Source organism: Penaeus vannamei, chromosome 1 (genome assembly GCF_042767895.1).
Source record: "Penaeus vannamei isolate JL-2024 chromosome 1, ASM4276789v1, whole genome shotgun sequence".
Taxonomy (NCBI): domain Eukaryota; kingdom Metazoa; phylum Arthropoda; class Malacostraca; order Decapoda; family Penaeidae; genus Penaeus; species Penaeus vannamei.
The window spans coordinates 54879578-54889086 of record NC_091549.1 but is presented as its reverse complement, the minus strand read 5'-3'; positions in this window follow the sequence as shown (position 1 = coordinate 54889086).

Below are 9509 nucleotides of genomic sequence, written 5' to 3'. Positions count from 1 at the left end.
ATTCCGACATTACTGAACATCTTAATAAACATTCCGACATGACTGAACATCTTAATAAACATTCCGACTTTACTGAACATCTTAATAAACATTCCGACTTTACTGAACATCTTAATAAACATTCCGACATGACTGAACATCTTAATAAACATTCCGACTTTACTGAACATCTTAATCAACATTCCGACATTACTGAACATCTTAATAAACATTCCGACTTTACTGAACATCTTAATAAACATTCCGACTTTACTGAACATCTTAATAAACATTCCGACATGACTGAACATCTTAATAAACATTCCGACATTACTGAACATCTTAATAAACATTCCGACTTTACTGAACATCTTAATAAACATTCCGACTTTACTGAACATCTTGATAAACATTCCGACATTACTGAACATCTTAATAAACATTCCGACATGACTGAACATCTTAATAAACATTCCGACATTACTGAACATCTTAATAAACATTCCGACATGACTGAACATCTTAATAAACATTCCGACATTACTGAACATCTTAATAAACATTCCGACATGACTGAACATCTTCATAAACATTCCGACATGACTGAACATCTTAATAAACATTCCGACTTTACTGAACATCTTAATCAACATTCCGACATTACTGAACATCTTAATAAACATTCCGACATGACTGAACATCTTAATAAACATTCCGACTTTACTGAACATCTTAATAAACATTCCGACTTTACTGAACATCTTAATAAACATTCCGACATGACTGAACATCTTAATAAACATTCCGACTTTACTGAACATCTTAATCAACATTCCGACATTACTGAACATCTTAATAAACATTCCGACTTTACTGAACATCTTAATCAACATTCCGACATTACTGAACATCTTGATAAACATTCCGACATGACTGAACATCTTAATTAACATTCCGACATTACTGAACATCTTAATTAACATTCCGACATTACTGAACATCTTCATAAACATTCCGACATTACTGAACATCTCAATAAACATTCCGACATTACTGAACATCTTAATAAACATTCCGACATTACTGAACATCTTCATAAACATTCCGACATTACTGAACATCTTAATAAACATTCCGACATTACTGAACATCTTAACAAACATTCCGACATGACTGAACATCTTAACAAACATTCCGACATTACTGAACATCTTAACAAACATTCCGACATTACTGAACATCTTGATAAACATTCGACATTACTGAACATCTAAATAAACATTCCGACATTACTGAACATCTTAATAAACATTCCGACATTACTGAACATCTTAATAAACATTCCGACATTACTGAACATCTTAACAAACATTCCGACATGACTGAACATCTTAACAAACATTCCGACATGACTGAACATCTTAACAAACATTCCGACATGACTGAACATCTTAACAAACATTCCGACATTACTGAACATCTTAACAAACATTCCGACATTACTGAACATCTTAACAAACATTCCGACATTACTGAACATCTTAACAAACATTCCGACATGACTGAACATCTTAACAAACATTCCGACATTACTGAACATCTTAATAAACATTCCGACATTACTGAACATCTTAATAAACATTCCGACATTACTGAACATCTTAACAAACATTCCGACATTACTGAACATCTTAACAAACATTCCGACATTACTGAACATCTTAACAAACATTCCGACATTACTGAACATCTTAACAAACATTCCGACATTACTGAACATCTTAATAAACATTCCGACATTACTGAACATCTTAACAAACATTCCGACATTACTGAACATCTTAACAAACATTCCGACATTACTGAACATCTTAACAAACATTCCGACATGACTGAACATCTTAACAAACATTCCGACATGACTGAACATCTTAACAAACATTCCGACATTACTGAACATCTTAACAAACATTCCGACATGACTGAACATCTTAACAAACATTCCGACATGACTGAACATCTTCATAAACATTCCGACATTACTGAACATCTTAACAAACATTCCGACATTACTGAACATCTTAATAAACATTCCGACATTACTGAACATCTTAATAAACATTCCGACATGACTGAACATCTTAACAAACATTCCGACATGACTGAACATCTTAACAAACATTCCGACATTACTGAACATCTTAACAAACATTCCGACATTACTGAACATCTTAACAAACATTCCGACATTACTGAACATCTTAATAAACATTCCGACATTACTGAACATCTTAATAAACATTCCGACATTACTGAACATCTTAACAAACATTCCGACATGACTGAACATCTTAACAAACATTCCGACATGACTGAACATCTTAACAAACATTCCGACATTACTGAACATCTTAACAAACATTCCGACATTACTGAACATCTTAATAAACATTCCGACATTACTGAACATCTTAACAAACATTCCGACATTACTGAACATCTTAACAAACATTCCGACATGACTGAACATCTTAACAAACATTCCGACATGACTGAACATCTTCATAAACATTCCGACATTACTGAACATCTTAACAAACATTCCGACATGACTGAACATCTTCATAAACATTCCGACATTACTGAACATCTTAACAAACATTCCGACATGACTGAACATCTTCATAAACATTCCGACATTACTGAACATCTTAACAAACATTCCGACATGACTGAACATCTTCATAAACATTCCGACATTACTGAACATCTTAACAAACATTCCGACATGACTGAACATCTTAACAAACATTCCGACATGACTGAACATCTTAACAAACATTCCGACATGACTGAACATCTTAACAAACATTCCGACATTACTGAACATCTTAACAAACATTCCGACATGACTGAACATCTTCATAAACATTCCGACATTACTGAACATCTTAACAAACATTCCGACATGACTGAACATCTTCATAAACATTCCGACATTACTGAACATCTTAACAAACATTCCGACATGACTGAACATCTTAACAAACATTCCGACATGACTGAACATCTTAACAAACATTCCGACATGACTGAACATCTTCATAAACATTCCGACATTACTGAACATCTTAACAAACATTCCGACATGACTGAACATCTTCATAAACATTCCGACATTACTGAACATCTTAACAAACATTCCGACATGACTGAACATCTTAACAAACATTCCGACATGACTGAACATCTTAACAAACATTCCGACATGACTGAACATCTTCATAAACATTCCGACATTACTGAACATCTTAACAAACATTCCGACATTACTGAACATCTTAATAAACATTCCGACATTACTGAACATCTTAACAAACATTCCGACATTACTGAACATCTTAACAAACATTCCGACATGACTGAACATCTTCATAAACATTCCGACATTACTGAACATCTTAACAAACATTCCGACATGACTGAACATCTTAACAAACATTCCGACATGACTGAACATCTTAACAAACATTCCGACATGACTGAACATCTTAACAAACATTCCGACATGACTGAACATCTTCATAAACATTCCGACATTACTGAACATCTTAACAAACATTCCGACATGACTGAACATCTTCATAAACATTCCGACATTACTGAACATCTTAACAAACATTCCGACATGACTGAACATCTTAACAAACATTCCGACATGACTGAACATCTTAACAAACATTCCGACATGACTGAACATCTTAATAAACATTCCGACATGACTGAACATCTTCATAAACATTCCGACATTACTGAACATCTTAACAAACATTCCGACATGACTGAACATCTTAACAAACATTCCGACATGACTGAACATCTTAACAAACATTCCGACATGACTGAACATCTTAACAAACATTCCGACATTACTGAACATCTTAACAAACATTCCGACATGACTGAACATCTTCATAAACATTCCGACATTACTGAACATCTTAACAAACATTCCGACATGACTGAACATCTTAACAAACATTCCGACATGACTGAACATCTTAACAAACATTCCGACATGACTGAACATCTTCATAAACATTCCGACATGACTGAACATCTTAATTAACATTCCGACATGACTGAACATCTTAACAAACATTCCGACATGACTGAACATCTTAACAAACATTCCGACATGACTGAACATCTTCATAAACATTCCGACATGACTGAACATCTTAACAAACATTCCGACATGACTGAACATCTTAACAAACATTCCGACATGACTGAACATCTTCATAAACATTCCGACATTACTGAACATCTTAATAAACATTCCGACATTACTGAACATCTTAACAAACATTCCGACATTACTGAACATCTTAATAAACATTCCGACATTACTGAACATCTTAACAAACATTCCGACATTACTGAACATCTTAACAAACATTCCGACATTACTGAACATCTTAATAAACATTCCGACATTACTGAACATCTTAACAAACATTCCGACATTACTGAACATCTTAATAAACATTCCGACATTACTGAACATCTTAACAAACATTCCGACATTACGGTACCGAAGAAATTACTTTATTTTCCCGTCATTTACAAAGGTCCATCTAGCATCCAGTTAAAACAAAAAACATCCATACTTTTCAAATTAAGAGTTATTTTCAGAACAAAGAACATTTTCCAAAAATAATAACAGCTGTGTTTCCATAACAGAAGTAGCCAAATAATAACAACAACATGATAAGTTCGACAATAACAACAAAACCATTATTAACCACAACAACAACAAAATAATAATGAAAGCGTACCAAAACAACAATGAAATAATAATAACAATAATTCTAAAAATCTAGCATATACACAGACGCCCACAGATTTTTGAAATACTGCCAGACACGCACGAAAAAAAAGAAAAAAACTGAAATGTCAGACTCAATCTCTCACTTTACAAAGAAGCTTGAACTTCGTCTCATGCAGTATATCGAAGACACTCAGGTAAAGGAGGTTTAGGGAGAGACAGCTTGAAAATTGAGAAGGAGGGGTAGGAGGGAGGGAGAGGAAGAGGGAAGAATGGAGGGAAGGATAGGAAGAGGGAGGGAGAGAGGGAGAGAGAGGAAGGAAGAGGAGAAAAGGAAATGAGGGAAGGAGAGGGAGAGGAAGGGAGGGAGAGAGAGGAAGGAAGAGGAGAAAAGAAAAGGAGGGAGGAAAGGAGAGAGTAAGAGGAAGGGAGGGAGAGGAAAGGAGAGAGGAAGAGGAAGGGAGGGAGAGGAAAGGAGAGAGGAAGAGGAAAGGAGAGAGAGGAAAGGAGAGAGGAAGAGGAGAAGAGAAAAGAAAAAAAGGGAGGGAAGGAGAGTGGTTGGGAGGGAGAGAGGAAGAAAGAGGGGAAAAGAAAAAGTGAGGGAGGGAGGCAGAGAGCGAGAGAGGGAGAGAATAAAAAAGAGAGACACAGATCAGGGAACAAAAAAGAAAGAGAAAAAAAGAAAGCAAGAAAGAAAAAAGAGACAACAACACGGAGAGAGAGAGAGAGAGAGAGAGAGAGAGAGAGAGAGAGAGAGAGAGAGAGAGAGAGAGACAGAGAGAGAGACAGAGACAGAGACAGAGACAGAGACAGAGACACACAGACAGACAAAGAGAGAAAGAAAGAGAAAATGACCTGTTAGAAATGATTCGTCGGAAATCTTAGGTCACAGACGACCTGACCTATGCAAGGGTTTGTGAGACCTTCCTCTCTCGGCCTTCAGTCTCCAGACGAACGTGGAAATGAGAGAATTGAAAAAAAAGGATCATCTGCCTGGCCGTCTGATGAACCGGGATGCAATAGACGTAATAAACATTCGGTTAATAAGAAGGGGGATCAATTTGATAAGTTCCATGGGGGGGGGGGGATACCTTCTTTCTTCTTTTCTATCTATCTATTTATCTATCCCTCAATTTAATAACTAAGTTCCATGGGGGGGGGGATACTTTCATTCTTCTTTCTTCTTTTCTATCTATCTATTTATCTATCCCTCAATTTAATAACTCCCATGAAGGAAAAATACCTTCAATCTTCTTTTCTTCTTGTCTATTCCTCAATTTAATAACTCCCATGAAGGAAAAATACCCTCAATTTTCTTTTCTTCTTATCTATTCCTCAATTTAATAACTCCCATGAAGGGAAAAATATATAGCTTCCTTCAGTTTTTTTTTCTTCTTATATATTCCTCATTCGCAAACTGGGAAAAAATCCCAATAGATAAACATGGATAGACATCATCTCACACCAGCGACTCTTCGACCTCCCTTCCTCCTCCTTAACAACGCAAACGGGAAAAGAAGGAAAAGAAAAAGGAGAAAAGGCGAGAAAGAGGAAGATAGATAGAGTGAAGATCTCTCCCAGTTATATCGTCTGCCCCTCGGCGTGCTGGAACAACGGGAAGAACAATGGAACAAAGAGTACCGGTGGATGAAATTGGAGGTAGGAGAGCAAGGGAATAAAGCAGGAGGAGGAGGAGGAGGAGGAGGAGGAGGAGGAGAAGAAGAAAGAAACAAAGAGTAACAGTGGATGAAATTGGAGGTAGGAGAGCAAGGGAATAAAGCAGGAGGAGGAGGAGGAGGAGAAGAAAGAAACAAAGAGAACCGGTGGATGGTAGGTAGGAGAGAGAGGGGATAAAGCAGGAGGAGGAAGAAGAGAAAGAAACAAAGAGTACTGGTGGATGAAATTGGAGGTAGGAGAGCAGGGGAATAAAAGAGGAGGAAGAGGAGGAGAATAAGAAAGAAACAAATCGTACCGGTGGATGGTAGGTAGGAGAACAAAGGGATAAAGCAGGAGGAGGAGTAGGAGGAGGAGAAGAATGGAGCAAATAGTACCGGTGGATGAAATTGGAGGTAGGAGAACAAGGGGATAAAAGAGGAGGAGGAGGAGAAGAAGAAGAATGGAACAAAGAGTACCAATGGATGAAATTGTTGGAAGGAGAGCAAGAGGATAAAGTAGGAGGAGGAGAAGAAGAATGAAACAAAGAGAACCGGTTGATGAAATTGGAGGTAGGAGTGAAAGAGGATTAAGCAGGAAGAGGAGGAGGAGAATAATGAAACAAAGAGTACCGGTGGATGGAATTGGAGGTAGGAGAGAGAGGGGATAAAGGAGGAGAAGGAAAATGAGAAGACGAATGAAACAAAGAGGAGGAGGAGGAAAATAATGGAGCATAGAGTACCGGTGGATGAAATTGATGGAAGGAGAGCAAGGATATAAAAAAGGAGGAGGAAGAGAAGAAGAAAGAAACAAAGAGTACCGGTGGATGAAATTGGAGGTAGGAGAGCAAGGGAATAAAGAAGGAGGAGGAAGAAGAGAAGAAGAATGGAGGAGGAGGAAAATAATGGAGCAAAGAGTACTGGTGGATGAAATTGGAGGTAGGAGAGCAAGTGAATAAAGCAGGAGGAGGAGGAGGAGGATAAGAAAGAAACAAAGAGAACCGGTGGATGAAATTGGAGGTAGGAGAACAAGGGAATAAAAAAGGAGGAGGAGGAGGAGGATAAGAAAGAAACGAAGAGTACCGGTGGATGAAACTGGAGGTAGGAGAACAAGGGAATAAAGAAGGAGGAGGAAGAGGAAGAGGAGGAGGAGAAGAAAGAAACAAAGAGAACCGGTGGATGCAATTGGTGGTAGGAGAGCAAGGGAATAAAGGAGTAGGAGGAGGAGGAGGAAAATAATGGAGCAAAGAGTACTGGTGGATGAAATTGGAGGTAGGAGAACAAGGGAATAGAAAAGGAGGAGGAGGAGGAGGATAAGAAAGAAACAAAGAGAACCGGTGGATGAAATTGGAGGTAGGAGAACAAGGGAATAAAGAAGGAGGAGGAGGAGAATGAAACAAAGGGTACCAGTGGATGAAACTGGAGGTAGGAGAACAAGGGAATAAAGAAGGAGGAGGAAGAAGAGAAGAAGAATGGAGGAGGAGGAAAATAATGGAGCAAAGAGTACCGGTGGATGGAATTGGAGGTAGGAGAGCAAGTGAATAAAGCAGGAGGAGGAGGAGGAGGAGGAGGATAAGAAAGAAACAAAGAGAACCGGTGGATGAAATTGGAGGTAGGAGAACAAGGGAATAAAGAAGGAGGAGGAGGAGAATAAAACAAAGGGTACCGGTGGATGAAACTGGAGGTAGGAGAACAAGGGAATAAAGAAGGAGGAGGAAGAAGAGAAGAAGAATGGAGGAGGAGGAAAATAATGGAGCAAAGAGTACTGGTGGATGAAATTGGAGGTAGGAGAACAAAGGAATAAAGGAGGAGGAGGAGAAGAAGAAAGAAACAAAGAGTACCGGTGGATGGAATTGGAGGTAGGAAAGCAAGGGAATAAAGAAGGAGGAGGAAGAGGAGGAGGAGGAAGAGAAGAAGAAAGAAACAAAGAGTACCGGTAGATGAAAGTGGAGGTAGGAGAGCAAGGGAATAAAGAAGGAGGAGGAAGAGGAGGAGGAGGAAGAGAAGAAGAAAGAAACGAAGAGTACCGGTGGATTAAACTGGAGGTAGCAGAAGAAAGGAATAAAGAAGGAGGGCGAAGAGGGAGAGGAGGAGGAGAAGAAAGAAACAAAGAGAACCGGTGGATGGAATTGGGGGTAGGAGAGCAAGGGAATAAAGGAGTAGGAGGAGGAGGAGGAAAATAATGTAGCAAAGAGTACTGGTGGATGAAATTGGAGGTAGGAGAGCAAGGGAATAAAGAAGGAGGAGGAGGAGGAGGAGGAGGAAGAGAAGAAGAAAGAAACAAAGAGTACCGGTAGATGAAACTGGAGGTAGGAAAGCAAGGGAATAAAGGAGTAGGAGGAGGAGGAGGAAAATAATGGAGCAAAGAGTACTGGTGGATGAAATTGGAGGTAGGAGAGCAAGGGAATAAAGAAGGAGGAGGAAGAAGAGAAGAAGAATGGAGGAAGAGGAGGAGGAGGAGGATAATAATGGAGCAAAGAGTACTGGTGGATGGAATTGGAGGTAGGAAAGCAAGGGAATAAAGAAGGAGGAAGAGGAGGAGGAGAGGGCGCAGGCAACCGATTAAAAGCCACGTTACTACGGCGTATCAGGGGAGGATTATCGATTCGGTTGGAGATTCGTATACAAATGGCAGAGCAAACGGCATAAAAATTTGGTGAATGATAATTGCAATGCTGATTACCCTCCTTGGCTATTTATAGGAGCAATCGTTCATTTCGTGACGCCGTTCCTATTAATAGCGCTTGTATGATTGCATGGATAAATGGCAAAAAAATATTAATAGCTCTTGAATGATTTGCATGGCTGAATGACAAGCGTAATTGCCATTCGAAAGTACTTGGAAAAAACAGGTGAATTTTAATGTCAAAGAAGGTTAAGATTGGAGAAAATTGAAATTACCAATCGAAAGTACTTGGAAAAAAGAGGTGAATTATGATGCCAAAGGAAGGTCAAGATTAGAGAAAATTGAATTGAGTTGATCGTAGAAAACTCGAACTCGCATTGATATCAAGGTCGGATTCAATTTCCTCCAATCCTTAGAAGGA